At 48.3% G+C, this 27,713-nt stretch overlaps 1 pseudogene; it reads right to left on the bottom strand.

Moving 5' to 3' along the window:
- Positions 1–3,988: 3,988 nt before the first annotated feature.
- Positions 3,989–24,875, bottom strand: LOC123141673 (protein NRT1/ PTR FAMILY 8.3-like; annotated as a pseudogene).
- Positions 24,876–27,713: the final 2,838 nt, after the last annotated feature.

Here is a 27,713-nt window from a genome sequence, read left to right as displayed (position 1 = left end):
AGGTTTTCTAAGAAGTAATGAATTGGCGGCATTAGTACTACCCTTAATTAAGAAAGAAAATTATTAAAAACTAAAACAAAATAAAATAATTGATTTTTCCGAGGAAGAATAACAAATCAAAATAATTAAGTTATTTGAGAGAATGAATTAGTGCCATTGGTATCCCGCTTGAGGAAGAAATAAAATAAAAACTAAACCAAATAATGAAATTTTTTGAATATAATTTCTAGAGAATTTGCTTCTTTTTATAATATGCAAGAATAAGCATGTTGTAGTGAAACTTTTGAAAAAAAATGTAAGAAGTGATGAATTGCTGGCATTAATATTAACCTTATAGAAGAAATAAAATGAAATAAAAACTTAAACAAAATAAAGTCAATAAAGTTCAGAGGAAGAATAACAAAATCAAAATAAGAAAGTTTTACGGGGAAGGAAGAATTAGTGACATTGCTATAACCCTTTCTGAAGAAAGAAAATAAATAATCTAAAATAAATAATGACAAAATTTATATAATATTTACACACAATTTGCATCTCTTTATAATATGTGAGAATAAGCACATAAAATTTACATAGATTTTACACATGATAGTGGAATTTTTGCAAAAAAGGTTTACTAAGAAGTAATGAACTGTTGGCATTGGTATTACCCTTACAGAGAAAGAAAATAAAATAAATACTAAAATAAAATTAAAATAATTAGGTTATCCGAGGAAGACGAAAACTCTTTAAGAAGAAAGAAAATGAAAAAACTAAAACAAATAATGACAACATTAGCATACGTTTTGCCAAGAAATTACGTATTTTTATAATATGCTCTCAGTGGTCGTGTCACCCGTCCCGCACACACTAGCTGCATGTTGCCTGCATGCGGTACTCTACGCGTGTGTGCTAAGAGAATCGACTAACCCTAATTGTTTTTTGGGTTTGTCTAGGGCACATCTAAACGACTCAATCAAGCATAACAAGAAAAATAATATTTGCACGAACTCTGTGTAAGATCAATTACATAGGACTTATATGTGCAATTTTATAGCACATCATATGTGCTTTAGCAAAACTGTTGTTTTTTTAGTCAACTATAAAGAATAGCTAAAGCGTTGACAAATGTTGTTTTTCTCCCCCTAGCACTGACTCGGCTTTGAATGAACTTGGCGTTGGTGCAATCTTTCTACATTTTTTGGTTTGGTTACTGCCTATTAGGGGAGCTTGTTTTGATGTTTGCTTGTAACCAGGAAACCCCTGTTTCTTGATGTGTGCCTTTTGTTATTGGCGAGTGTGTATCCGTTTCATCGGCACCTTTGTATTGGCCGGACGTGTGGTCTGGGAGGGCATCGACCGAATGAGTTCGCCTCGCACAAGAAATTTCCTGGACCGAACACCCCTCGTATAGGCCTTTTGTTGTTAGGCCTAGTTTGGCCCAGTTTGGCCCAGTTTAATCCGTGACTAGGAAACCCAAATTTGGTTGTGACTAATAAAGCCCAGATTTTGACGTGGTGATAAATGAAATCTTGCCATGACGAAAAAACTAGTGTAAAAATTACCATGATACATATACAAACCAATTTCCCATGGGAAAAATATTTGAACAGATTGTTGTAGCAGATGTATATGAAAATTTGCCATGATATTTTAATTAAAATTCTGATGCTCCATATAACAAATTTGTCATTTATGTCAAATAAGAGTAATTACGACCGAAATTGCCGTGGCAGATGTATAATAAAATTTGCCATGGTATTTTAAGGAAAAATTGTCATGCTTTTGTATAAGAAAGCTGCCATGTTGAAATAACACAAAAAATTCATAAAAAATGCCATGAAAAATGCATATTCAAATTTGCTATGGTATTTTTTAATCAAATTTACCATGCTTTATAAGAAGAAATTTGAAATGAATGTGAAATAATACCCAAAAAAATGATCGAAAAATTGCGATAGAAAATGCATGTTCAATTTGCCATGGTATTTTTACCCAAAATGCCATCTTTTGCATAATAAAAATTATCGTGTATGTCAAATAACACATAGAAATGATCAAAAAATTGCCATGGCAAATGCATATTTCCGTGGTATTTTCACCTAATTTGCCATGCTTTATGAAAGAAATTTGCCATTAATGTGAAACAATAGAAAATTTTGCCATGGCAAATGCAAGTTCATTTTTTCCATGGTATTTTTTTACCATCTTTTGCATAATAAAATTGCCGTGCATTTGAAAATAACACAAATAAATTATCCAAAATTGTCATGCGAAGAATGCATATTAAAAAATTGCCGCGGTATTTTATCAAATTTGTCATGATTTATGAAGAAAATCAGCCAATAATGTGACATAATAATAAAAATGATCACAAATTGCCATGAAAAATGCATGCTCAATTTTGCCATGATGTTCTTACCAAAATCGCCATCTTTTGCATAATAAAATTGCCGTGTATGTGAAATAACACAAACAATTGATCAAAAAATTTCCATGGCAAAATGCATATACAAAATTGCCGTGTTTTTTCTAATCAAATTTGCCATGAAAGAAATTTGCAACAATTTTTCCATGGTAGCTTTACAAAATTGCCATCTTTTGCATAATAAAATTGTCATGTATGTGAAGTAACACAAACAAATGATCAAAAAAATTCTATGGGAAAATGATAGTAAAATTGCCGTGGCACATGGAATAATATTGCCATGGTACGCAAAAAATGATAGAATTTGCCATGTTCTATGAATTAAATTTGCCATGGTAGTCAAATTAAAATTGCCATGGTAAACTACAAAAAGATGTTGAAAACAGAACTAGCTAGGAAAAAAGAATGACGCATGAATTGTTGTATCGGGCATGGTGAATTGCAGTTGGCATGGGTAAAACAATTTCAATATGACATGGCAAAAAAGGATCTCAAAGTAGCCATGGCAATTTCGAATATACATGGCAAAGACACAACAAAAGGTTGACATCATAGCAAAAATATATGTCGCATCGGGCGCGGGCGAGCAGGCGGTACTCGCCTCGGCCCGCGACGGCACCTCGAGCCGGTCGACGGAGAGAGACAGATCCAGAGCGCGACGGAGGCCTGATTCTTGGCGTTTGGCTAGGAGCTCGCATGACTCTGCTCTGGATCCGCTGTTGTAGCGTAGCTCGTGGGGTTTTGACTGCCGCAACGTGGAATGAGATAGAAGAGAGGATGGTTAGAGGGATTGTGATATCCCCCAACCACCAGGGTTCAAGTCCTGGTGCTTGCATTTATTCCTGGATTTATTTCAGGATTTCCGGCGATGTGCATTCAGTGGGAGGAGACGTTCCCGTCGACGACGAGGTGCCTATGGCGACTTCGTAAATTTCAAGATGATATGGCGGCTCAGTCTTTCGAAGGTGCTCATAGGGATAGGGGGTGCGTATGTGCGTTTATAGGATGGGTGTATGCGCGTGTATATAAGCGCTTGAGTCTGTACTGCGTTAAAAAAAAGAGGACGAGTGGAAATGGATGAGATAGAAGGAGTGAGGGCGGTAGAGGGCTTCTTTTTTTCGTCCGAGCGAGGCGTGAGATCGGGCGAACGCTTTCTATCGCTGATGTGTCTACTTACTGGTGAGTCAAGATTTGTGCTCATCATCCAATGACTGCTGGGACGTTCGGGCCCAACAACAAAATTCCTAACGTTCGGCCCTTATCATTTAGGTCTGTATAAAGCTGTTTCTTTTCCTTCTGTATGTATTGACTATTAAGAGCTTCATTTAATTTAAAAACGGGCGGAGGAAATGAATGGGCATAATTATTTTTCCAAAAATTGTTTCCGCCAATCCATTGATTGTACTACGGCTTTGGAAAGAAAACAGAATTCTATATCTTACATTTTCTTCTAGTGTTTCTTGTGTATATATATGTACCTGGCTACTAGCTAGTTACTGTTCATCCATCACCAATTGGCGATTGTGCAATGTAATCTATGTAATGGAATGGAATGGAATCTTGAAGATTCAGAGCAAGCCATCACGGGATGACCGTCTTGAGCCTGTAGTTCTTGACGATGCCGCTGTACACGACGAAGTTGAGCGTGCACATTGCAGCCATGGCCCAGAAGAAGTAGTCGAGGTGGCCCTTGTTGAGGTCGTCGGAGATCCACCCGGGACTGTCCCCCGTCGCCGTGAAGGCCTCCACGATGGCGTAGATGAAGGAGCTCATGTAGCTCCCCAGCGCGATGGTGAGCAGAGCCAGCGACGTGCACATGCTCTTCATGGTGTCCGGCGCCTCGTCAAAGAAAAACTCCAGCTGCGCGATGTAGCAGAACACCTCCCCGCCGGCAAGGAAGAAGTACTGGGGCAGCTGCCACGAGATGCTGATCTCTTCCCCACGCGCCGCGCTGTCGAGCCGCTTCATTTCCACGAGCGCTGCCACCGCCATGGTGAGCGCCATGAGGAGCCGCCCGGCACCCATCCGCTGCAGCTGCGACGGCTCTGTCATGAAATTAACCTCGTTGCATTTCTTGGTTTCTGTTACATTGGTTTTCACGTTCCTGTAGGATGGCACGTTGCTGTAATGTAGCATGTGTCCGTAGTAGTCACGATCTGCTTGTTGCAAATAAGATAGGGCCTGTCACGTGTGCATGCGCACACACAGAATTAGGTTGAGTCGTAGTAGTCTTGGTCAGCTTTCGAGCGATCTTCATGGCACGGGTGAATAGGATCGAGCGGAAACTTAGCGATGGAATAGGCCACGATCTGTTGTACGTGCTGCCTAAGAGAATAAGGAAAGAAACAGAAAAGACGCAATCAGTGCGCGTCGCCAAAACCTGTGTGCTCGCCTTCTGTGTCTCGCGTGCGTTCGTGTTCTTTGTGTCCACCAGATCGCGTGCGTTTGAGTGATCCAGGGGCTGAATTCCCTGACAATTGGCATCAGAGCCTCGGTTTGAGGGAGGCGATCTTGCGGCGGCGGCGGCGAGAGTGGTGAAGAGTGGCGGCAGTGTTCAGGGGCGATGGCGGGCGATGAGGTGCCGAAGGAGGTCCTGGCGGCGGGGAAGTACCAGCCGCCGGGGAAGCGCACGGGCGACGGCTCCTCGGAGGAGGGCGCCATGGTCATCCGGAGCACGGCAAGGATCCCCAACGTCCCCATGCAGTACCCGCAACTCACGGAACCGAACTACCATCTCTAGGCGGCCAAGATGAAGATCATCATGCATCCATTGGGCGTGTGGTCGGGGTTGAGGGCGACGCCGAGTACGACGAGGAACGAGATATGGGCGCCATGGCAACGATCTCCCAGTCCGTTCCTGATGATGTGATGATGGCGCTCGTCGAGTACAAGACGGCGAAAGAGGCTTGGGCTGCGATTCACACGATGCGGATCGGCGAGGCACGCGTGACAGAGGCGCGCATAAATCAGTTGATGCGGAAGTTTGACCGCATGCTGATGGATGACGGCGAGACGATTTCCGCATTCTCTCGCCGGCTGAATGCACTTGTCAGCGAGATCCGTGCCCTAGGAGAGGATCTCCAGGAGAAGACGGTCATCAAGCGGTTGTTTGCTGCGGTTCCTGATCGTTCCTCGCAGATCATCGGGACGATCGAACAGTGGGGTGACATGAAGACCATGTCTGTGTCTGAGGCAGTTGGGCGGTTGCGCGTGTTCGAGGAGAATGAGATCGGGCGCCATGGTGATCGCGGCGACAAGAATGAGCAGCTCATGCTCGTGACCAAGGCATTGGAGAACCTGCTTGGCAAACAGGAGCTGAGTGGTGAGGGTTCTAGCAGCAGCGGCAGCAGCCGGTGGGCGTGGTGGCCGTGGGCGAGGGCAGTCTGGAAGCGACGGCGGACGCGGAGAGCGTGATGAGCACTCTGAGAACAAGCCTAAGAAGCACCGAAAGTTCGACAAGAGCAAGGCACGGTGTTTCAATTGTGATGAACTTGGTCACTTCAAGTCTGAATGTCCAGAACCAAAGAAAGAGAAGCTGAATCTTGCCCAAGAAGATGATGTTGGGCCAGGCCTGCTAATGATGGAGACACTTGAACTTGTGCAATCTGTAGAGGCAACTGGTGAGATTGTTTTGCTGAATGAGGAGAAAGTAGTCCCTAAGTTGTCAGGTAGTCAGAACACTTGTTGGTACTTAGACACTGGAGCTAGCAATCACATGACAGGCTGCTCTGAAAAATTCACTGAGTTGGACCGCACCGTATCAGGAAAGGTGAGGTTTGGGGATGGCTCCACTGTTGAAATTTGTGGGAGAGGTTGTGTACTGATGAAGTGTCTCTCAGGTGGCCATCGTTTGCTGACAGATGTGTACTTTATACCTCGTTTGAGAAGCAATGTCATCAGCTTGGGACAGCTAGATGAGAATGGCTGCAAGTATGCTGCTGAAAATGGAGTAATGCAAGTCTGGGATCAAGAAAGAAACATGATCGCTCGTGTGTTGCGGACGAAGAGCCGCATGTATGTACTGGACATCGAGGACGCTGAACCATTGTGCCTCATGACTTGCCACAGTGAGCCTTGGTTGTGGCACAAGCGTTATGGGCATGTGAATTTCAGAGCACTTGGTCGTATCTCTCACTCAGGTATGGTGGAGGGGATGCCACCCATTGAGCATGTTGATCAGGTGTGTGACTGCTGCATGTTGTCCAAGCAACGTCGTCTGCCATTCCCATCAACAGCAAGCTATCAAGCAACCGAGCCCTTGCAGCTCGTCCATGGGGATCTCTGCGGCCCCATAAGCCCTGTCACGCACGGCGGTAAAAAGTATTTCTTGCTGTTGGTCGATGACATGTCGCGTTACGTGTGGATTGTGCTTCTGAAGAGTAAAGATGAAGCACTCCAGGCAGTGGAAAAATTTCAGGCAGCAGCTGAGCTTGAATCCGGGCACAAGTTGAAGGTTTTGAGGACAGATAGAGGGGGAGAGTTCACCTCAAATCAGTTTGCACACTATTGTGATCAGCTGGGACTTAATCACCACTTGACGGCGCCGTATTCCCCTCAGCAGAATGGCGTCGTTGAGAGGCGGAACCAAATGGTTGTTGGCATGGCTAGAAGCTTGCTAAAGAGTATGTTAGTCCCTGGAAAATTTTGGGGAGAGGCTGTGTCCACGGCAGTTTATTTGCTGAACCGGTCTGAGACCAAAAGTGTAACCGACAAGACACCACATGAGGCTTGGCACGGAAAGAAACCGAATGTAGAACACTTGAAAACTTTCGGTTGTGTAGCTCATGTCAAGAAGGTGGGAAAGCATCTCACAAAGCTTGAAGATCGCAGCTCGCCCATGGTGTTCATCGGATATGAAGCACCGTCAAAAGCATATAGAATGTATGATCCCGCTGAGAAGAAACTGTTGGGGATCATAGCAGAATTTTAAAATTTTCTACGCATCACCAAGATCCATCTATGGAGTCTACTAGCAACGAGAGGGAAGGAGTGCATCTACATACCCTTGTAGATCGCGAGCGGAAGCGTTCTAGTGAACGGGGTTGATGGAGTCATACTCGTCGTGATCCAAATCACCGATGACCGAGCGCCGAACGGACGGCACCTCCGCGTTCAACACACGTATGGAGCAGCGACGTCTCCTCCTTCTTGATCCAGCAAGGGGAAGGAGAGGTTGATGGAGATCCAGCAGCACGACGGCGTGGTGGTGGAAGTAGCGGGGATCTCGGCAGGGCTTCGCCAAGCTTCTGCGAGAGGGAGAGGTGTTGCAGGGGGAGAGGGAGGCGCCAGGGGCTGTCGTGCTGCTGCCCTCCCTCCTCCCACTATATATAGGCCCCCCTGGGGGGGCGCCGGCCCTGGATCCCATCTACAAGGGGGGGGGCGGCCACGGGGGAAGCTTCCCCCCAAGGCAAGTGGGGCGCCCCCCCACCCCTAGGGTTTCCAACCCTAGGCGTAGGGGAGGCCCAAGGGGGCGCCCCAGCCCACTAAGGGCTGGTTCCCTTCCCACTTCAGCCCATGGGGCCCTCCGGGACAGGTGGCCCCACCCGGTGGACCCCCGGGACCCTTCCGGTGGTCCCGGTACAATACCGATAACCCCCGAAACTTTCCCGGTGGCCGAAACTGGACTTCCTATATATAATTCTTCACCTCCGGACCATTCCGGAACTCCTCGTGACGTCCGCGATCTCATCCGAGACTCCGAACAACTTTCGGGTTTCCGCATACTCATATCTCTACAACCCTAGCGTCACCGAACCTTAAGTGTGTAGACCCTACGGGTTCGGGAGACATGCAGACATGACCGAGACGCCTCTCCGGTCAATAACCAACAGCGGGATCTAGATACCCATGTTGGCTCCCACATGTTCCACGATGATCTCATCGGATGAACCACGATGTCGAGGATTCAATCAATCCCGTATACAATTCCCTTTGTCAATCGGTATGTTACTTGCCCGAGATTCGATCGTCGGTATCCCAATACCTTGTTCAATCTCGTTACCGGCAAGTCTCTTTACTCGTACCGTAATGCATGATCCCGTGACTAACTCCTTAGTCACATTGAGCTCATTATGATGATGCATTACCGAATGGGCCCAGAGATACCTCTCCGTCATACGGAGTGAAAAATCCCAGTCTCGATCCGTGTCAACCCAACAGACACTTTCAGAGATACCTGTAGTGTACCTTTATAGTCACCCAGTTACGTTGTGACGTTTGGCACACCCAAAGCACTCCTACGGCATCCGGGAGTTACACGATCTCATGGTCTAAGGAAAAGATACTTGACATTGGAAAAGCTCTAGCAAACGAACTACACGATCTTTGAGCTATGAGGATTGGGTCTTGTCCATCACATCATTCTCCTAATGATGTGATCCCGTTATCAATGACATCCAATGTCCATAGTCAGGAAACCATGACTATCTGTTCATCAACGAGCTAGTCAACTAGAGGCTTACTAGGGACACGTTGTGGTCTATGTATTCACACATGTATTACGATTTCCGGATAACACAATTATAGCATGAACAATAGACAATTATCATGAACAAAGAAATATAATAATAACCATTTATTATTGCCTCTAGGGCATATTTCCAACAGAAACTTCATGTGACTCGTGATGCCGTGTTCGAGGAAGAAAGGAAATGGGAGTGGGGCCGAGGTGAGTCAAAGGAGCAGTACACCACACCCAGTTTTGTGTTTGAGGTTGCACAAGCAGCAGCGGTCAGCGGAGAACCAACAGGTGCAGAAACTCCTACGCTATCCAGAACTGCTGCCACTGCAGAAGAAAATGCTGCCACGGCAGCGTCTCAGACCCCCAAAACGCCTGCCACGGCACACATTCCTACAGCAGCGCCCCAATCAGCTGGGACTCCTACAACGCCTGCCACGGCAACGTTTGAGTAGCAGTCAGTATGCACGGCAGGGTCTACTTGTGACGCCCCCGATTCAATCGTACACTAATCATGCACGCAAATGTGTACGATCAAGATCAGGGACTCATGGGAAGATATCACAACACAACTCTAGACACAAATTAAAATGACACAAGCTTTATATTACAAGCCAGGGGCCTCGAAGGCTCGAATACATAAGCTCAAAAACACAAGAGTCAGCGGAAGCAATAATATCTGAGTACAGACATAAGTTAAACAAGATTGCCTTAAGAAGGCTAGCACAAAAGTAACAACGATCGAAAAGGCAAGGCCTCCTGCCTGGGACCTCCTAACTACTCCTCGAAGCCGAACTCCATGTAGAATCATCCTCGGGATCTCTAGCTCCTGGACTCCAGCATCTGGTTGCGACAACCAGGTATAGAAAGGGGAAAAGAGGGAGAAAAGCAACCGTGAGTACTCATCCAAAGTACTCGCAAGCAAGGAGCTACACTACATATGCATGGGTATATGTGTAAAGGGCCATATCGGTGGACTGAACTGCAGAATGCCAGAATAAGAGGGGGATAGCTAATCCTGTCGAAGACTACGCTTCTGGCCGCCTCCATCTTGCAGCAAGTAGAAGAGAGTAGATGGTAAGTTCACCAAATAGCATCGCATAGCATAATCCTACCTGGCGATCCCCTCCTCGTCGCCCTGTTAGAGAGCGATCACCGGGTTATATCTGGCACTTGGAAGGGTGTGTTTTATTAAGTATCCAGTTCTAGTTGTCATAAGGTCAAGGTACAACTCCGGGTCGTCCTTTTACCGAGGGACACGGCTATTCGAATAGATAAACTTCCCTACAGGGGTGCACCACATAACCCAACACGCTTGATCCCATTTGGCCGGACACACTTTCCTGGGTCATGCCCATCCTCGAAAGATCAACACGTCGCAGCCCCACCTAGGCTCAACAGAGAGGTCAGCACGCCGGTCTAAATCCTATGCGCGCAGGGGCCTGGACTCATCGCCCATTGCACACCTGCACGTCGCGAGGGCGGCCGGAAGCAGACCTAGCCTAGTAGACGTTCCAGTCCAATCCGGCGCGTGCCGCTCCGTCGCTGACGTCAAAAGAGCTTTGGCTGATACCACAACGCCGAGTGCCCATAACTGTTCCCGCGTAGTTGGTTAGTGCGTATAGACCAAATGGCCAGACTCAGATCAAATACCAAGATCTCGTTAAGCGTGTTATGTATCCGCGAACGTCGACCAGGGCCAGGCCCACCTCTCTCCTAGGTGGTCTCAACCTGCCCTGTCGCTCCGCCACAAAGTAACAGTCGGGGGCCGTCAGGAACCCAGGCCCACCTCTACCGGGATGGAGCCACCTGTCCTTTCAGCCCCCATCTCCGAACAGTATCATAAGTAATGTAAGAGTATAAAGTATATATCATATGCCCGTGATCACCTCCCGAAGTGATCACGGCCCAGTAGTATAGCATGGCAGACGAACAAGAGTGTAGGGCCACTGATGGAACACTAGCATCCTATACTAAGCATTTAGGATTGCAGGTAAGGGTAACAACTGTAGCAACAATGACAGGCTATGCAGCAGAATAGGATTAACCGAAAGCAGTAACATGCTACACTACTCTAATGCAAGCAGTAGAGAGAAGGAATAGGCGATATCTGGTGATCAAAGGGGGGGCTTGCCTGGAAGCTCTATTGTACAGGAAGAAGGGTCGTCGGTGACGTAGTCGTACTCGGTGGCATCAGCACCGGTCTCGGGGTCTACCGGAGAAGAAGAGGGGGGAGAAACAGTAAATACGAAGCAAACAAAGCATCACAAAACATAACGAGGCAATACACGGTGCTAGGTATGCCCTAACGCGGTAGTAGGTGATACCGGCGAAGGGGGAAAACATCCGGGAAAGTATTCCCGGTGTTTGACGTTTTCGGACAGATGGACCGGAGGGGAAAAGTTCCATGTTCGCTATGCTAGGGACGTGTGGCTGACAAACGGACTACGTATTCGGATTCGTCTCGTCGTTGTGAGCAACTTTCATGTACAAAGTATTTTCATCCGAGCTACGGATTATTTTATATTAATTTTTAAATATTTAATTCATTTTTAGAATTAACAAAATTAATTTAATTTTAAAATGCAATAATGACGTCAGCACGATGTCAGGCTGATGTCAGCAGTCAACTAGTCAGTTGACCTAGTCAAACTGACATGTGGGTCCCACTGTCATTGTCTAAGACTAACTAAGCAGGTTTAATTAGTTTAGTTAATTGATTAGGTTAATTAAACTCAATTAATTAAGTTATTTAATTTAGTTAATTAATTAATTAATATTTTTATTTATTTATTTTTCATTTTCGTTCTCAGGGCGTGGGCCCCGTTTGTCATTAGCCCAGAGGCCATACAGGGCGCGGGCGACGGGTTACGGGCGCCTGGAGCGGCGCTGGGCACCAGCCCAGGTCGACAGGGGGGAAACGGCGATGGGCGCCGGCGGCCACCGCGACGAGCGGCAGCAGCAGCGTAGGAGGCCGGGGCTGCGCGCCGATGCAGCACAGCAGCAGGACCGCCGCGGGATGGAAAAGGGGCGGCGGTTCAGGGAGCCGACGAGCGGCCAGTGGGGTGCGTGAGGCGGACGAGGCCGTGGGTGCCTGATGGGCGCGACCGCCGGGCGCAACGGGGGGGGGGAATGCTTGGCCGTGCGCGGCCGTGGACGGGGGCGTAGTGGCCGGGCGGGACGGACCCGAGCGACGGCCAGAGACGGGGGCGCGGCCGCGGTGAGGCCAACCACCAGTGGCCGGAGTGGACGGGACGGCAGGAGCACCTGGCGGCGCCGGAGCGGGCGTGAGGTGAACGCGTGCTGCCCAGAGCGTGAGCTCCGGCACGCGGGCGCGTGTGCGCGCGGTGGCGCACCGAGGGAGGCGCGGACGGCGCAGGGACAGGGGAAGGAGGGTGGAGGCCGTGGCCTCACCGGGATTTGTAGGGACGGGGCAGCGGGGGGGGCGAGGAGGTCGTCGGGGACGACGCGGATGGAGTGGAGGCAGGCCGGCGGGAAGGAGGAAGCAGGCCGGCGAGGTGGTCCTCCAGGCGATGGTGACGGCAAGGGGGCGACGGGGTGGCTCCGGTGGGGCTCGCGGAGCTCCAGGCGGCAGTGGACGGCGACGGGCGGGCGCAGGGCGTCGGGGGCAACGGGATCGGGCCGATCCCGATCCAGATCGATGGGGAAGGAGAAGGGGATCGTGGGGGAGTGGGGGCGAGTGGGGCGTCGGTGGGGGGTTAGGGTTTCACCGGGTGGGTGGATAAGGGAAGAGGGGGTGGCCGGTTGGGCCAGTTGGGCCGGCCATTGTGGCCTGCTGGTCCCGTTGGGCCAGGGGGTGGGGGGTTTATCCTTTTGATTTTTTTGTTTTTCTTTTATCTTTCAATTTCTTTTCTGTTTATTTCATCTTTCAAATTGTTTTAGTTTTGTAAAACATATAGTTAGCTCCTAAATTAGTAATAGTAATTATACCACTGCCATAATTAACTTGGCACCTAAATATAATAGTTTGTAATTGTTTATCATTTTAAAAGCATTTAAATAATTGTTTTTGCTACTGTTTTACTCATTTTAGAGTATTGAGACATTTTATAAAAGTGTGGTTTCTCTGCCATAATTACCTATGCATTATGTGGCACAACCCGAACAATTTAGTTTTAATATTTGAAAAGCTTTATCGTTTGACTTGATTTTGAATTTAAATTTGAATCGGTTTCGAATCAACGCGAGTTTATCAACAGTAACCGAGGTGACGTGGCATCATTAGCAGAGGTTCACTGTAGCTTAATTATCCGGGCTCCTCCACTACAAGAAATCTCGTCCCGAGATTTAAGAGGTAGAGTAAGGGGAAAAGATTTGGTTGCGAAATCCTAACGGATCTTCTCGTTCTTGGTTGCTCTTCTCGAAGAAGTTGATCCCTTTCATTGGTGTCTTCATTTCTCCGCTTTAGGTCGTCATTATGAAGTCGTCATCCTTTTTTCGGGGGTTCCATCGTACGTAAGAAGGTCAAGGGGTAACTTCGGAAGAACGGACCGCTACAATGTTGCTTATCTGGTAGGTAACCTCAAGAAATGTGGCGGAAAGTAACTCTCGAATTGATACTTAAGAAATTTTCGAGAGCAAAGTAAGAAGTTGCAAAATGGAAGTTTCAAGCCATAGGCAATCGTTTGGTGCAACAAAGTGTGAAAGGGGTTTAGGGCAATGGGAATAAGCATTGCGTCTAATACCAGAATTGATGATCTCATCGGAAGGTGACTCGGGAATTACATACGAGGCCACGCGGGAGGAATAACTTTGGGAACAGAGGGTGTACAGGAGAGTCGGGTTTCGATCCTGTGGAACTGTGGGTTATGGGCCCACCATGTGGGTTAAAAGTAGGAAGGGCGGTGATATCTTGCATGGTTATGATAGCAAGGTATGTTAGAGAATAACCTGTCAGTTATGTCGACAACAACGTTGGTACCAAGGGCGAGGGACGAGGAGAACCATTCCTGCTCGTTAAACGAGGCGGACCAATAGGCAAAGTTCTCATCCATCGGTGGTTACCGGGATGCTATCGACAAATGCAACAGGGTCTTACTGACACGGTTGTACACCAAGGTGTTTACATAAGCAGAAGAATATTACTGCTTAGATCATATGGACCACAAGAAAGGTTTAAACAAATCAATGGAAAGGAAAATGTGATCATCAGATCAAACAGAACAATGGAAAGGAAAATGTGTTTAAACACATATTTCAAGGGTATATCCTTCCCAAGGACAAGCAGAGCATGATATACATGACATGATATAATGTAGAAAACTCCTTAGGTAGGGGAGTGAATTTTCATGACATTACCCATACAGCGGTGTTTGGATAATTGAGGAGGAAAAATTTAGCATTGGGCTTCAAATGTTCTTGTTGAAAATCGGAGTACCATAGTCATGCTTCAAGATAGCATTGACATGGTCAGCAGGTGAAGATCAGACTTTGGAAACACAAAGATCCATCAGTAATAACTTGTAGAATAAGTCTTACAATTTCCTCATGGAAGAATGGATAGCCTTGCTAACAAGGAAATTATAACAATAGGTCCTCCGGCCAGGTGTACTAGGCATGACACCACCTTACCGGGTCATATAACGACCAATGTTATAACTCTTGGAAATATGTTCCAACCATCATATCTGACCGAGATTCAGATCTGGTTGGTGTCAGGATAACTCAGACTCAGGATGCCTGAGAAGAAAGGTGCAACACAAATTGTCGAAACGACATCGAAGATTCTCGGGAGATGAACTATGGAAGCGAGTTCCGAACAAGGGTTCATCATTAAATCAAGGAGAGGTGAGGAGGTGACTGATGAACTTAATGACAATTCAATGAGATTTTCAAAAGATGGATTTCGACAACAAGGAGATAACATTTGTGAGATCAAATGATATAATGAGGTATGCTCGAGGAAAACATACACAGTTAAACATTGGTTGAAAAGTGCACCCGAAATATGGGCTTAGGTAGCATGATCAATGTTAGAATGGTGATTTGATAACCAATGGTCTAAGAATGAAATATCGACCATTAACTTCAAAGCAATAGGGTTGCTAGAAGTTTTGAAGTCGCACCTCATAGTTCAATTGTCGGTTTCCCGGTTAGAAACAACACGGGGACCAAGGAATGAATGGATATGGCAAGAAGTATCACATGTATCAAGAATTCTTAAGAGGTTGTGTAATGCTCACGACATTCTTGAGATCAAAGATGGTAATACTCCACGGTAGAACATAACATAAGTTGGATCGCAGGGAAATCAAGATACAACACAAAATATCAACAAGTTTGTGTTGGAGGGAGGCAAGAATGTTGTTGATGATAACACAATTCATCGAGGGGCAAGGATGGTATTTCTCATCCTGAATTTCGACACACAACTTGGAAGAAGTCAAATTGTTGACAATGATCACGACAAATTTGTCGAGAGGTTTTCAAGAAGATGTAATTGATCGACGATGACATCAAGTCAAAGGAATGATGAAAGCGAAAGGTTATTGGAACCACGGTTAGGACACAAACTCGAAATCAAGTTTGCTGTTCAAGGAGAAGTGATATAACGAGGAAGATCGATTGTAAGATTAGCTCACCGTCGCAATTTGTGCTCCGGGAAGAAGGACCCGGTAGCACAGTTAAAATTTAGCACGATAATGATATAGCCAATCAGGCTAGGAATGACTTGATCGAGTACAAACTTGCAAGTAAAGAAGATTACTAAGAGTTGTTTAATCGCGACGCGGACTAGATTCACTTATCGATATCCTTGAGTGTTTAATAACTCGAAGCCCGTGAAAAACTGTAATCAGTGAGAATGTAGTACTTGATGAAGAACTCATAAGAAGTTATGCAGTTCCGTGATAATCTCGAGATACCAGGGGGGTAATACTCGACGACAAACCAAAGTAGAGATTGGACTGGGATATTGCTCTGCAGAAGACAAGTGCTCAACTTGTACGAGAAATGGTATTTAAAGGAGAACATGGTCGGAACCACGATTGCAAAAGGCCAGATCCCAGATATAAGATGAACTTATACCAAGGGAATAATTAATTTAAGAGAAGCTTTTAATGATAAGATCTACTTCGTGTCCATGGGCATGAACACAAAGTTCAAGGTCGACTCCCACTTCTCCAATGCATAACCTTTCATTCACTTCTCGCATTCGATGAAGTTGTATGGTAGAAAATTATCTGGTAAAATACCAGAAGGGTATGGCTTGTGAAAACCTTCGGGTTCATACGGTTTTTAGGGAAGGTATAGGTTCAATCCATCGGGGCATCTTAGAAACATATACCTCAAACTTCAAGAGTAAAATCACCAGCTCAAAAGTAGAGTATGGTTATCAAGCAGAGGATACAAATTACCAAAGGAATTATATATCCATGGAAATGATCACAAGGTTATTGAATATGAAGGACACTGTCGGATAATAACCCAACAAGGGGTCTTGTGGTCTACAACGGAGCTGATGCGAGTATCGGTACTCTATCAGAGGAAGAAGGAACGAAAGGGCATCAGACTATAAAAACAACTGAGTAATTCAAAGCTCAAATGCAAAGGAATTATCATTTCCAAATCAAGGGATCAGAAGCCAATGGTCTGATTAAGAATGGATAAGTTGAACAGACTTAGGGGTACAATCGATGGCAATTTGATTGGTCGAGATCCAGCTCACGTTTAAAATGACGTCTGAGCCGGAAGGATGAATTCTAGGATCTGATTGAGGATTGCGAGCATTCGCAACAAATTGAATCAACGGACTCAAAATGATAATGACAAGAGATGCCAATAAGATTATAGACTTATGGGATTAACCATAATGCAAGCAAGTAAGAATTTCAAGAGCAATAGGCTACTCAGGATTTCGGAAGTTCAAATAGTAGTTTGAAGACTTTTGTGAAATACATGAATCAACTGGGGATGAGCAAATATCCGGTGAGTGCTAGAAATTATCCATAGTGGTATTCATGTGGCAAAGAACAGCAAGGCAGTAAGCTCAAAGGATTCTCGGAGCAACAAAGAGAATTTCGGGGCATCTTGTAATAACAAGATCAACTGGGAAGCATTGTATGAATGGCGAGTATACGTGGTTATCCACAGGGGTTTATCGATGGAAGGGAATTGCAAAAGCGACACCATAAAGTCTCAAGAGAACATCGGAGAGTATCTTCAGATCCTTCTCGTGCAGCAGACGATCATCTGTAATAAGGGGCTCTCCGGGAGAAAGTATTATCGAGAACCTAGAGTCAGAGTTAGTAAAATCGTTTAACCCGAATAGAAGAGATGTCAGAGTCCAATAGTATAGGTTGAGGAATAAAAGATCTTACTACCACCCAATGGCGACGTGGGCCCGTAAGCCACACAGCCATGTTAGTAAAACAGTTTTCACTTACTAGACTCAACTTCGGCCAAGGAGTGTGGAAGGGGGATTCCTACAGGCAGTTGGATCTGATACCAACTTGTGACGCCCCCGATTCAATCGTACACTAATCATGCATGCAAATATGTATGATCAAGATCAGGGACTCACGGGAAGATATCACAACACAACTCTAGACACAAATTAAAATAACACAAGCTTTATATTACAAGCCAGGGGCCTTGAAGGCTCGAATACATAAGCTCGAAAACACAAGAGTCAGCGGAAGCAATAATATCTGAGTACAGACATAAGTTAAACAAGATTGCCTTAAGAAGGCTAGCACAAGAGTAACAACGATCGAAAAGTCAAGGCCTCCTGCCTGGGACCTCCTAACTACTCCTCGAAGCCGAACTCCATGTAGAATCATCCTCGGGATCTCTAGCTCCTGGACTCCAGCATCTGGTTGTGACAACCAGGTATAGAAAGGGGAAAAGAGGGAGAACAGCAACCGTGAGTACTCATCCAAAGTACTCGCAAGCAAGGAGCTACACTACATATGCATGGGTATATGTGTAAAGGGCCATATCGGTTGACTGAACTGCAGAATGCCAGAATAAGAGGGGGATAGCTAATCCTGTCGAAGACTACGCTTCTGGCCACCTCCATCTTGCAGCAAGTAGAAGAGAGTAGATGGTAAGTTCACCAAATAGCATCACATAGCATAATCCTACCCGGCGATCCCCTCCTTGTCGCCCTGTTAGAGAGCGATCACCGGGTTATATCTGGCACTTGGAAGGGTGTGTTTTATTAAGTATCCAGTTCTAGTTGTCATAAGGTCAAGGTACAACTCCGGGTCGTCCTTTTACCGAGGGACACGGCTATTCGAATAGATAAACTTCCCTGCAGGGGTGCACCACATAACCCAACACGCTTGATCCCATTTGGCCGGACACACTTTCCTGGGTCATGCCCGGCCTCGGAAGATCAACACGTCGCAGCCCCACCTAGGCTCAATAGAGAGGTCAGCACGCCGGTCTAAATCCTATGCGCGCAGGGGTCTGGGCCCATCGCCCATTGCACACCTGCACGTTGTGAGGGCGGCCAGAAGCAGACCTAGCCTACCAGGCGTTCCAGTCCAATCCGGCGCGTGCCGCTCCGTCGCTGACGTCAAAAGAGCTTCGGCTGATACCACGACGCCGAGTGCCCATAACTGTTCCCGCGTAGTCTGTTAGTGCGTATAGACCAAATGGCCAGACTCAGATCAAATACCAAGATCTTGTTAAGCGTGTTAAGTATCCGCGAACGCCGACCAGGGCCAGGCCCACCTCTCTCCTAGGTGGTTTCAACCTGCCCTGCCGCTCCGCCACAAAGTAACAGTCGGGGGCCGTCAGGAACCCAGGCCCACCTCTACCGGGATGGAGCCACCTGTCCTTTCAGCCCCCATCTCCGAACAGTATCATAAGTAATGTAACAGTATAAAGTATATATCATCTGCCCGTGATCACCTCCCGAAGTGATCACGGCCCAGTAGTATAGCATGGCAGACGGACAAGAGTGTAGGGCCACTGATGGAACACTAGCATCCTATACTAAGCATTTAGGATTGCAGGTAAGGGTAACAACTGTAGCAACAATGACAGGCTATGCAGCAGAATAGGATTAACCGAAAGCAGTAACATGCTACACTACTCTAATGCAAGCAGTAGAGAGAAGGAATAGGCGATATCTGGTGATCAAGGGGGGGGGGCTTGCCTGGAAGCTCTGTTGTATAGGAAGAAGGGTCGTCGGTGACGTAGTCATACTCGGTGGCATCAGCACCGGTCTCGGGGTCTGCCGGAGAAGAAGAGGGGGAAGAAACAGTAAATATGGAGCAAACAAAGCATTACAAAACATAACGAGGCAATACACGGTGCTAGGTATGCCCTAACGCGGTAGTAGGTGATACCAGCGAAGGGGGAAAACATCCGGGAAAGTATTCCCGGTGTTTGACGTTTTCGGACAGACGGACCAGAGGGGAAAATTTCCATGTTCGCTATGCTAGGGACCTGTGGCTGACAAACGGACTATGTATTTGGATTCGTCTAGTTGTTCTGAGCAACTTTCATGTACAAAGTATTTTCATCCGAGCTACGGATTATTTTATATTAATTTTTAAATATTTAATTCATTAATTTAATTAGAAAATGCAATTATGACGTCAGCATGATGTCAGGGTGATGTCAGCAATCAACTAGTCAGTTGACCTAGTCAAACTGACATGTGGGTCCCACTGTCATTGTCTAAGACTAACTAAGCAGGTTTAATTAGTTTAGTTAATTGATTAGGTTAATTAAACTCAATTAATTAAGTTATTTAATTTAGTTAATTAATTAATTAATATTTTAATTTTTTATATCTTTTTTTTCATTTTCGTTCTCAGGGCGTGGGCCCCGCTTGTCATTGGCCCAGAGGCCATACAGGGCGCGGGCGACGGGTTACGGGCGCCTGGAGCGGCGCTGGGCACCCGCCCAGGTCGACAGGGGGGAAACGGCGATGGGCGCCGGCGGCCACCACGACGAGCGGCAGCAGCAGCGCAGGAGGCCGGGGCTGCGCGCCGATGCAGCACAGCAGCAGGACCGCCGCGGGATGGAAAAGGGGCGGCGGTTCAGGGAGCCGACGAGCGGCCAGTGGGGTGCGTGAGGCGGACGAGGCCGTGGGTGCCCGATGGGCGCGAGCACCGGGCGCAGCGGGGGTGAAATGCTTGGCCGTGCGTGGCCGTGGACGGGGGCGCGGTGGCCGGGCGGGACGGACCCGAGCGACGGCCAGAGAGGGGGGGCGTGGCCGCGGCGAGGCCAACCGCCAGTGGCCGGAGTGGACGGGATGGGAGGAGCACCGGGCGGCGCCGGAGCGGGCGTGAGGTGAGCGCGTGCTGCCTAGAGCGTGAGCTCCAGCACACGGGCGCGTGTGCGCGCGGTGGCGCACCGAGGGAGGCGCGGACGGCGCGGGGACAGGGGAAGGAGGGTGGAGGCCGTGGCCTCACCGGGATTTGTCGGGACGGGGCAGCGGGGGGGGGCGAGGAGGTCGTCGGGGACGACGCGGATGGAGTGGAGGCAGGCCGGCGGGGAGGAGGAAGCAGGCCGGCGAGGTGGTCCTCCAGGCGATGGTGACGGCAAGGGGGCGACGGGGTGGCTCCGGTGGGGCTCGCGGAGCTCCAGGCGGCGGTGGACGGCGACGGGCGGGCGCAGGGCAACGGGATCGGGCCGATCCCGATCTAGATCGATGGGGAAGGAGAAGGGGATCGTGGGGGAGTGGGGGGGGGGGCGAGTGGGGCATCGGTGGGGGGTTAGGGTTTCACCGGGTGTGTGGATGAGGGAAGAGGGAGTGGCCGGTTGGGCCAGTTGGGCCGGCCATTGTGGCCTGCTGGTCCTGTTGGGCCAGGGGGTGGGGGGTTTATCCTTTTGTTTTTTTGTTTTTCTTTTATCTTTCAATTTCTTTTCTGTTTATTTCATCTTTCAAATTGTTTTAGTTTTGTAAAACATATAGTTAACTCCTAAATTAGTAATAGTAATTATACCACTGCCACAATTAACTTGGCACCTAAATATAATAGTTTGTAATTGTTTATCATTTTAAAAGCATTTAAATAATTGTTTTTGCTACTGTTTTACTCATTTTAGAGTATTGAGACATTTTATAAAAGTGTGGTTTCTCTGCCATAATTACCTATGCATTATTTGGCACAACCCGAACAATTTATTTTTAATATTTGAAAAGCTTTATCGTTTGACTTGATTTTGAATTTAAATTTGAATCGGTTTCGAATCAACGCGAGTTTATCAACAGTAACCGAGGTGACGTGGCATCATTAGCAGAGGTTCACTGTAGCTTAATTATCCGGGCGTCACACTACTTCACCGTGGAGTACTCCGGTTGGGCCACAAGGAAAACGCTTGTTTGAGGAGTTGTACGATGAGACTGATGAGGTAGAGACCCAGTACTCAAACTTGTGTTTGCTCGGAATGGAGGAACCTACAATTTTTCATGAGGCGAAGAAAGAGAGCAGTTGGCAGCGGGCTATGCAGGAGGAGATGAACTCCATTGAGGAAAATGGCACGTGGGTGTTGACTGATTTGCCAAAGGGGCACAAGTCCATTGGATTGAAGTGGGTATATGAAGTGAAAAAGAACTCCGAAGGTGCTGTGGTGAAGCACAAAGCACGACTTGTTGCGAAAGGATATGTTCAGCGACAAGGTATTGACTTTGATGAAGTGTTTGCGCCGGTAGCTCGCATTGAGACCGTGCGTTTGCTTGTGGCATTGGCAGCTCAGCGAGGGTGGGAAGTTCATCATATGGATGTGAAGTCGGCCTTTCTAAATGGAGACTTGGAAGAGACCGTATATGTTGAGCAACCTTCTGGTTTTGTCAAGAAAGGAAGTGAAAGCAAAGTTCTGAAGCTTAACAAGGCATTGTATGGTCTGCATCAAGCACCTCGGGCATGGAATCCTAAATTGGACAAGACATTGGCAGATTTGGGTTTTGAAAAATGTCCATATGAGCATGCTGTGTACAAGAGGAAGAAGGATGGTGCAAGTCTGCTCGTGGGAGTGTACGTGGATGACTTGATCATCACCGGGGACAACACAAGGGAGATAGCAAACTTCAAGAACCAGATGAAGAATATGTTCAGCATGAGTGACTTGGGCCTACTCAGTTACTATCTTGGAATTGAAGTGAAGCAAACCCGACAAGGCATCTCGTTGTGTCAATCAGCTTATGCAGCAAAAATTCTGGACAAGTGTGGCATGGGAGATTGCAAAGCAACTCAAACTCCTATGGAGCAACGACTGAAATTGAGGAAAGTAAGTGACTCTTCACTAGTTGATTCAACTTCCTATCGAAGCATAGTGGGAAGCTTGAGATACCTAGTGCACACTCGTCCGGATATATGCTATGCCGTTGGGTATGTCAGCCGGTACATGGAGCAGCCGTCTGAAGAACACATGACAGCGGTAAGACATATTTTGAGGTATGTGCGAGGCACTCTGAATCATGGGTGTTTCTATAAGAGAGAGGAGAGGAACCAGCTGAAGTTTGTTGGGTTCAGTGATAGTGATCATGCGGGTGACATCAATGACAGAAAGAGTACCTCGGGTGCCATCTTCTACATTGGTTCAAACCCAATCAGCTGGGTATCACATAAGCAAAAAATTGTGGCCATCTCCTCATGTGAAGCTGAGTATATAGCAGCAGCATCCGCAGCATGTCAGGGCATATGGCTGGGGCATTTACTTGCTTATTTACTTGGCGAAGATTCAGTTCAAGTTGTGCTCAAGGTGGACAACCAATCTGCGATATCTCTGAGTAAGAACCCTGTCCACCATGATAGAAGTAAACATATTGATCTTCGCTATCATTTCATACGGGATTGTGTTGAATCGGGCAAGGTCAATGTTGAGCATGTGAGAACTGAAAACCAGCTTGCTGACATCCTTACAAAGTCTTTGGGGAGAGTGAAATTCCATGAGATGAAGGAGAAGATGGGGATGAAGGCGCTAGAGAAAGAGCAACAAGGTTAAGGGAGAGAATGTCATGAAATTAACCTCGTTGCATTTCTTGGTTTCTGTTACATTGGTTTTCACGTTCCTGTAGGATGGCACGTTGCTGTGATGTAGCATGTGTCCGTAGTGTTCCAGTTTATAGTTTGCTTGTTGCAAATAAGATAGGGCCTGTCACGTGTGCATGCGCACGCACAGGATTAGGTTGAGTCGTAGTAGTCCTGGTCAGCTTCCGAGCGATCTTCCGTGGGATGGCACGGGTGAATAGGATCGAGTGGAAACTTAGCAATGGAATAGGCTACGATCTGTTGTACGTGTTGCCTAAGAGAATAAGGAAAGAAACAGAAAAGACGCACTTAGTGCGCGTCGCCAAAACCTGTGTGCTCGCCTTCTGTGTCTCGCGTGCGTTCGTGTTCTTCGTGTCCACCAGATCGCGTGCGTTTGAGTGATCCAGGGGCTGAATTCCCTGACAGGCTCGCCGTCATCGCTCGTGGAGAAGCTCCTCAACGCCGGCACGATCACCTTGTTGTAGAGGAGCACCCATGTCATGACGCAGATCACCTCGAAGGAGGCCAGCGACGCCGCGGGCACCGGCACCGACAGGATGGTCATTTCCATGGCGCTGCCCTGCTGCACGAACGTGGTGTTCATCTGCGAGAAGGCCGATGACATGATGACGCTGGTGATCCACACGGGCAGCAGGCGGAGGAGGATCTTGAGCTCCTCCACCTGAGTCACGGTGCACAGCTTCCACGAGGTCGCTGCCTCCGGCCTCTCCTCCATGTCTGACTCCGTGACGATGGCCGCCTTGTCGAGGAACTTGAAGTCGCTGGTGTGCGCGATCTTGGGCTGGGGCGAGTCGATCTTGTCGCTGACCTCGTAGAGGTGTCCGGCTTCGGCGGGACCTTGACGCTGATCTTCTTGCACGCGGCAGCGACGACTTGGTAGAGGCTCTTGAGCGGCGTGCCGGCGGGCATGCGGCGCTTGTACAAGGGCGTGGCAAGCACGAAGGCGGCGAAGGCGAGCGCGATGCAGGCGGTGGCGATGCCGAAGCCGAGGCCCCAGCTGACATTCTGTTGGATCCAGACGAGGAACACACCGGAGATGATGGGGCCGAAGCTCACGCATAGGTAGAACCAGCTGAAGAAGAACGTCTTGCCCTCCCGGTCCGCCGCGCTGTCGTCGTCGAACTGCTCCGCTCCGAACGGCAGCAGCGACGATCGCACCCCGCCACACCCGATCGCAACGAGGTACAGCCCCACAAAAGCCACGATCTGCGAGCTCAGCCCCCACGTGCCGGCGGTGCCGGTGCACGAGGCACCCGCCACGCACAGCGCCGGCGTGGTCGTGGGGACGAAGGCGGAGAAGGTGACGAGCATCATGCCGAGGAGGTAGACAACGAGGGAGACGAGGATGGTGTTATAGTTGCCCCAGAAGGTGTCGGCGATGATGGCGCCGAAAACGGGGGTGAGGTAGCTGGTGCCGAACCAGGTGGCGACGTTGGAGGCGCTGGCGAGGTTGGTGCCATGGAGGACGGTCTCCAGGTACACCACCAGGTTTGTGGAGATACCATTGAACGCCGTGCTCTCCAGGCATTCGAACACTGCACCAGAGAATTTCGAAACTTGAGTTAAACAACCAGGCACTTGGAGCTACAATAAGAACGACAATGAGAAGAACATTGAGCTTTGCTTACATAGAATCACTGCGGGTGCCTTGCTGCCGCCGCGCTTCTTGTGCTTGAGGAGCGGCACCTGCAGCTGCAGGCTATCATCTTCTTGTACCTTTGGGCCTTGACTCTGCAATGGAGACAGATTGCAGAAATTGTTAGCAACCAGAAGAAGAGGAGGAGGAGGAGGAAGATCGGAGGGAGGCAATTAATCGGCGACCGTTACCTCAGGCCGGAGCGGCGCGCGCTCGCCTCTCTCCAAGGCGTCCATGTCGCCGACGAGGTGATGGATTTGTTGGAAGCGGAAGTGGTCTGTGAAGGAATCACCTAGCTAAGCTAGCTCGCTTCCTCTGTGAACTTTTTCTTTGCTCGCCTCAGGCTTTGGCTGCTACTGCTGTCTTGTGCTGCCGCGGAGGTTTATATAGCAGGTTTAATTTGACGGGATCCATCCATTGGCTGGCTAATATTCAAATCTCACCAACACGTGCGTGCGCCGCCTGCCTGTGCATACTAGTCCACGACTCTGCCAAGCCGGAAATTTCGACGCAGCAGGAGGTGGCTAGCTAGGTGCATGCAGCCACTCATTCTCCGGTCTCCGGTCTCCAGAGTGCGTGCCATGCCGGATCATTGCGTCTACAAGATTAGATTACTGTATTTATCTACACACGTGGTAGCTTGCTTTGCTTGCGCCGGAAAGGAGACTGGACTGCCCAGCCAACTTGGCGTTGGAAAAGAGTCCATGTCATCGTCTTGTGGCGCGGTAGGTGCCAAGAGGAGCAGAGACTTGAGTTTCAAAGTTGTTCTTTCCTTATCTAGCAGGCTGCATTTTTTTTAAGAGAGGCAAAAGATTTGCCTCATTCATTTAATAAGAGGAATATAGTTTATGGTCGTGTTACAACACAGACCGCACCGCAACAACACAAATAAAGGTGACCAACTACTCTCGCGTCATCAAGTATCCCAACTTTCTAGCACCCGCAGTTACCCAAAGCATGGCCTCCTTCTTGATGTTGGCGAGTAGGACCGTCAGTGGGGCACTCTTCTGACGGAACACTCGCGCATTCCTCTCGTTCCAAATGGTCCAGGCGACGAGCATGGTGAGCAAGGCCATCGCCTTCCTGTTGGGGGTAGATGTGTCAGAGAGGCCCACCCACCACTCTTCGATGTTGTTCGAGAGGAGCCATGAGGATGTATCGGTGCTCACCAGTTGCAGCCAGTCCTTGACTAATCCCCATAGGCGGATAGAGAAGCGGCATTTGTAGAAAAGATGGTCAACAGACTCTTGCGCCCGCTTGCAAAGTGTACAAAGGCCACAGTTTGGCCATCCGCGCTTCTCCAATCTGTCCGCCGTCCAAATTCTGTTTTGAATAGCCAGCCAAGCGAATAACTTGACTTTGGGGGGAGTCCAAGCCCTCCACACGGTGTGCTCCATAGGGGATTTGATTGTGCCAAGGAATTGCGCTTTGTATGCCGACTCGGCCGTGTATTGCCCGCTAGCGGTGTGCTTCCACACAATATCATCCTCGGCATCCGCCTCGAGATAGAAGCCACGAAGCGTGGTCCACAGGGTGACAAACTGACGCAAGTGGGTCAGCGAAAAAGAGTCCGGGATGCATATTCTCGAGACCCACGCATCGTTGTTGAGAGCTTCACGCTCCTTCCAGTTTTTCCTCGTGGACGCCTCGTAAATCAGAGGTGCAATGTCCCTAGGCTTGCGGTCATTCACCCATGGCGCATCCCAAAAAGGCGTTCTTGCTCCATTTCCAACAAAGATTGGCGTGGAGGCATAGAACAAGGAGTAGTCCGTCGTGTTGCACGGGTTTCCCATACCCACCCAAAGCTTGGTGGGCTCTTTCCATTCAAACCATAACCATCACAAGCGGAGAGCCCGAGCAAATTTCTCCGTGTTAAGTATGCCAGGGCCACCAAGATCCTTTGGCCGGCACACCGCATCCCAATTCACCTTGCATTTTGCACCAGTGGTCTTGTTCGTGCCCTCCCAGAGAAATGCTCTTTCGAGCTTGTTTATGTTGTGTAGAGTGGACGTTGGCACAATGAGCGGCGTGATGGAGAAGACGAGTTGCGAAGACAGCACTGACTTCACAAGGGCACAACGACCAATGGCGGTGATATTTTGACCATCCCAAATGGTCAACTTAGCAGCCGCTTTGTCCTCGAGGTACTAGAAGTCGACCTTTCTTAGCTGCCACACTGAGAGAGGAAGCCCCAAGTATTTCAAAGGAAACGAAGACCGTGACGCAGGAAGGGCCTGAAGGATGCATGTCAAGTTGAGTTGTCTGCACCGAATGGGAACCACTGAGCTCTTCTGGAAGTTTGTGACAAGGCCGGTGACATTGCCGAATAGATGCAAAATGGTGGCTAGGTTGTCAATGTCTTTCTTGATTGGGGCCATGAAGACCGCAGCGTCATCCGCATATAGGGCAGTCCTAACAGCCACGCCACGCCCACAGATCTTGTGAAAGAGCCCTTTTCTCGAGGCCAGATCAAGAATCTTGTGCAACGGGTCCATGGCAATGACAAATAGCAAGGGGGAGAGCGGATCCCCTTGCCTGAATCTTTGACCGTGAGGGATGGGCTTGCTTGGCACACCATTCAATAGAATGCGTGAGGACGAGGAGCACAATATGGCGGCAATCTAGTCACGAAACATGGGCGGGAACCCAAGCCTCTGAAGAAGGTCCAAGATATACTCCCATTTGACAGAGTCAAAAGCCTTCCGAATATCGAGCTGAACAGGAGGGACGGTGTTTTTCGCAAGTGGAGGCGCCGCGCAAGATTGCGAACATACATGAAATTATCATGGATACTTCTCGTCTTTATGAAGGCACTCTGGGCATTTGAGATGAGCTTATGCATATGGGCGGCCAGCCGGATTGCCAGTATCTTCGCAATAATCTTCGCAATGGCGTGAATAAGACTACTAATAGGGCGATAGTCAAAAATCTCCTCGGCTCCCTCCTTTTTCGGGAGGAGCACAACATTTGCGGTGTTGAGCCAATGAAGGCCAGCTGTGCGCAGATTGGCAAAGGAGGATACCACCCTCATGACGTCCACCTTGATGGTACTCCAACATTTTTTAAAGAAGAGACCGGTAAAACCAGCCGGCCCGGGAGCTTTGTCCCCAGGCATTTGGTTAATGGCGTTCGCACCTCATCCTCGGTTATGGGGTCCCCGAGGCAAGTCAAATTGTGGGTCTCCAAATTGAGCTCCTCCCAATTAAAGTCTATGGATCTCGCCTCCCCCTTTTCCAA

The sequence above is a fragment of the Triticum aestivum genome, chromosome 6D (assembly GCF_018294505.1).
Source record: "Triticum aestivum cultivar Chinese Spring chromosome 6D, IWGSC CS RefSeq v2.1, whole genome shotgun sequence".
Lineage (NCBI taxonomy): Eukaryota > Viridiplantae > Streptophyta > Magnoliopsida > Poales > Poaceae > Triticum > Triticum aestivum.
This window is presented reverse-complemented; position numbering and strand designations above follow the sequence as displayed.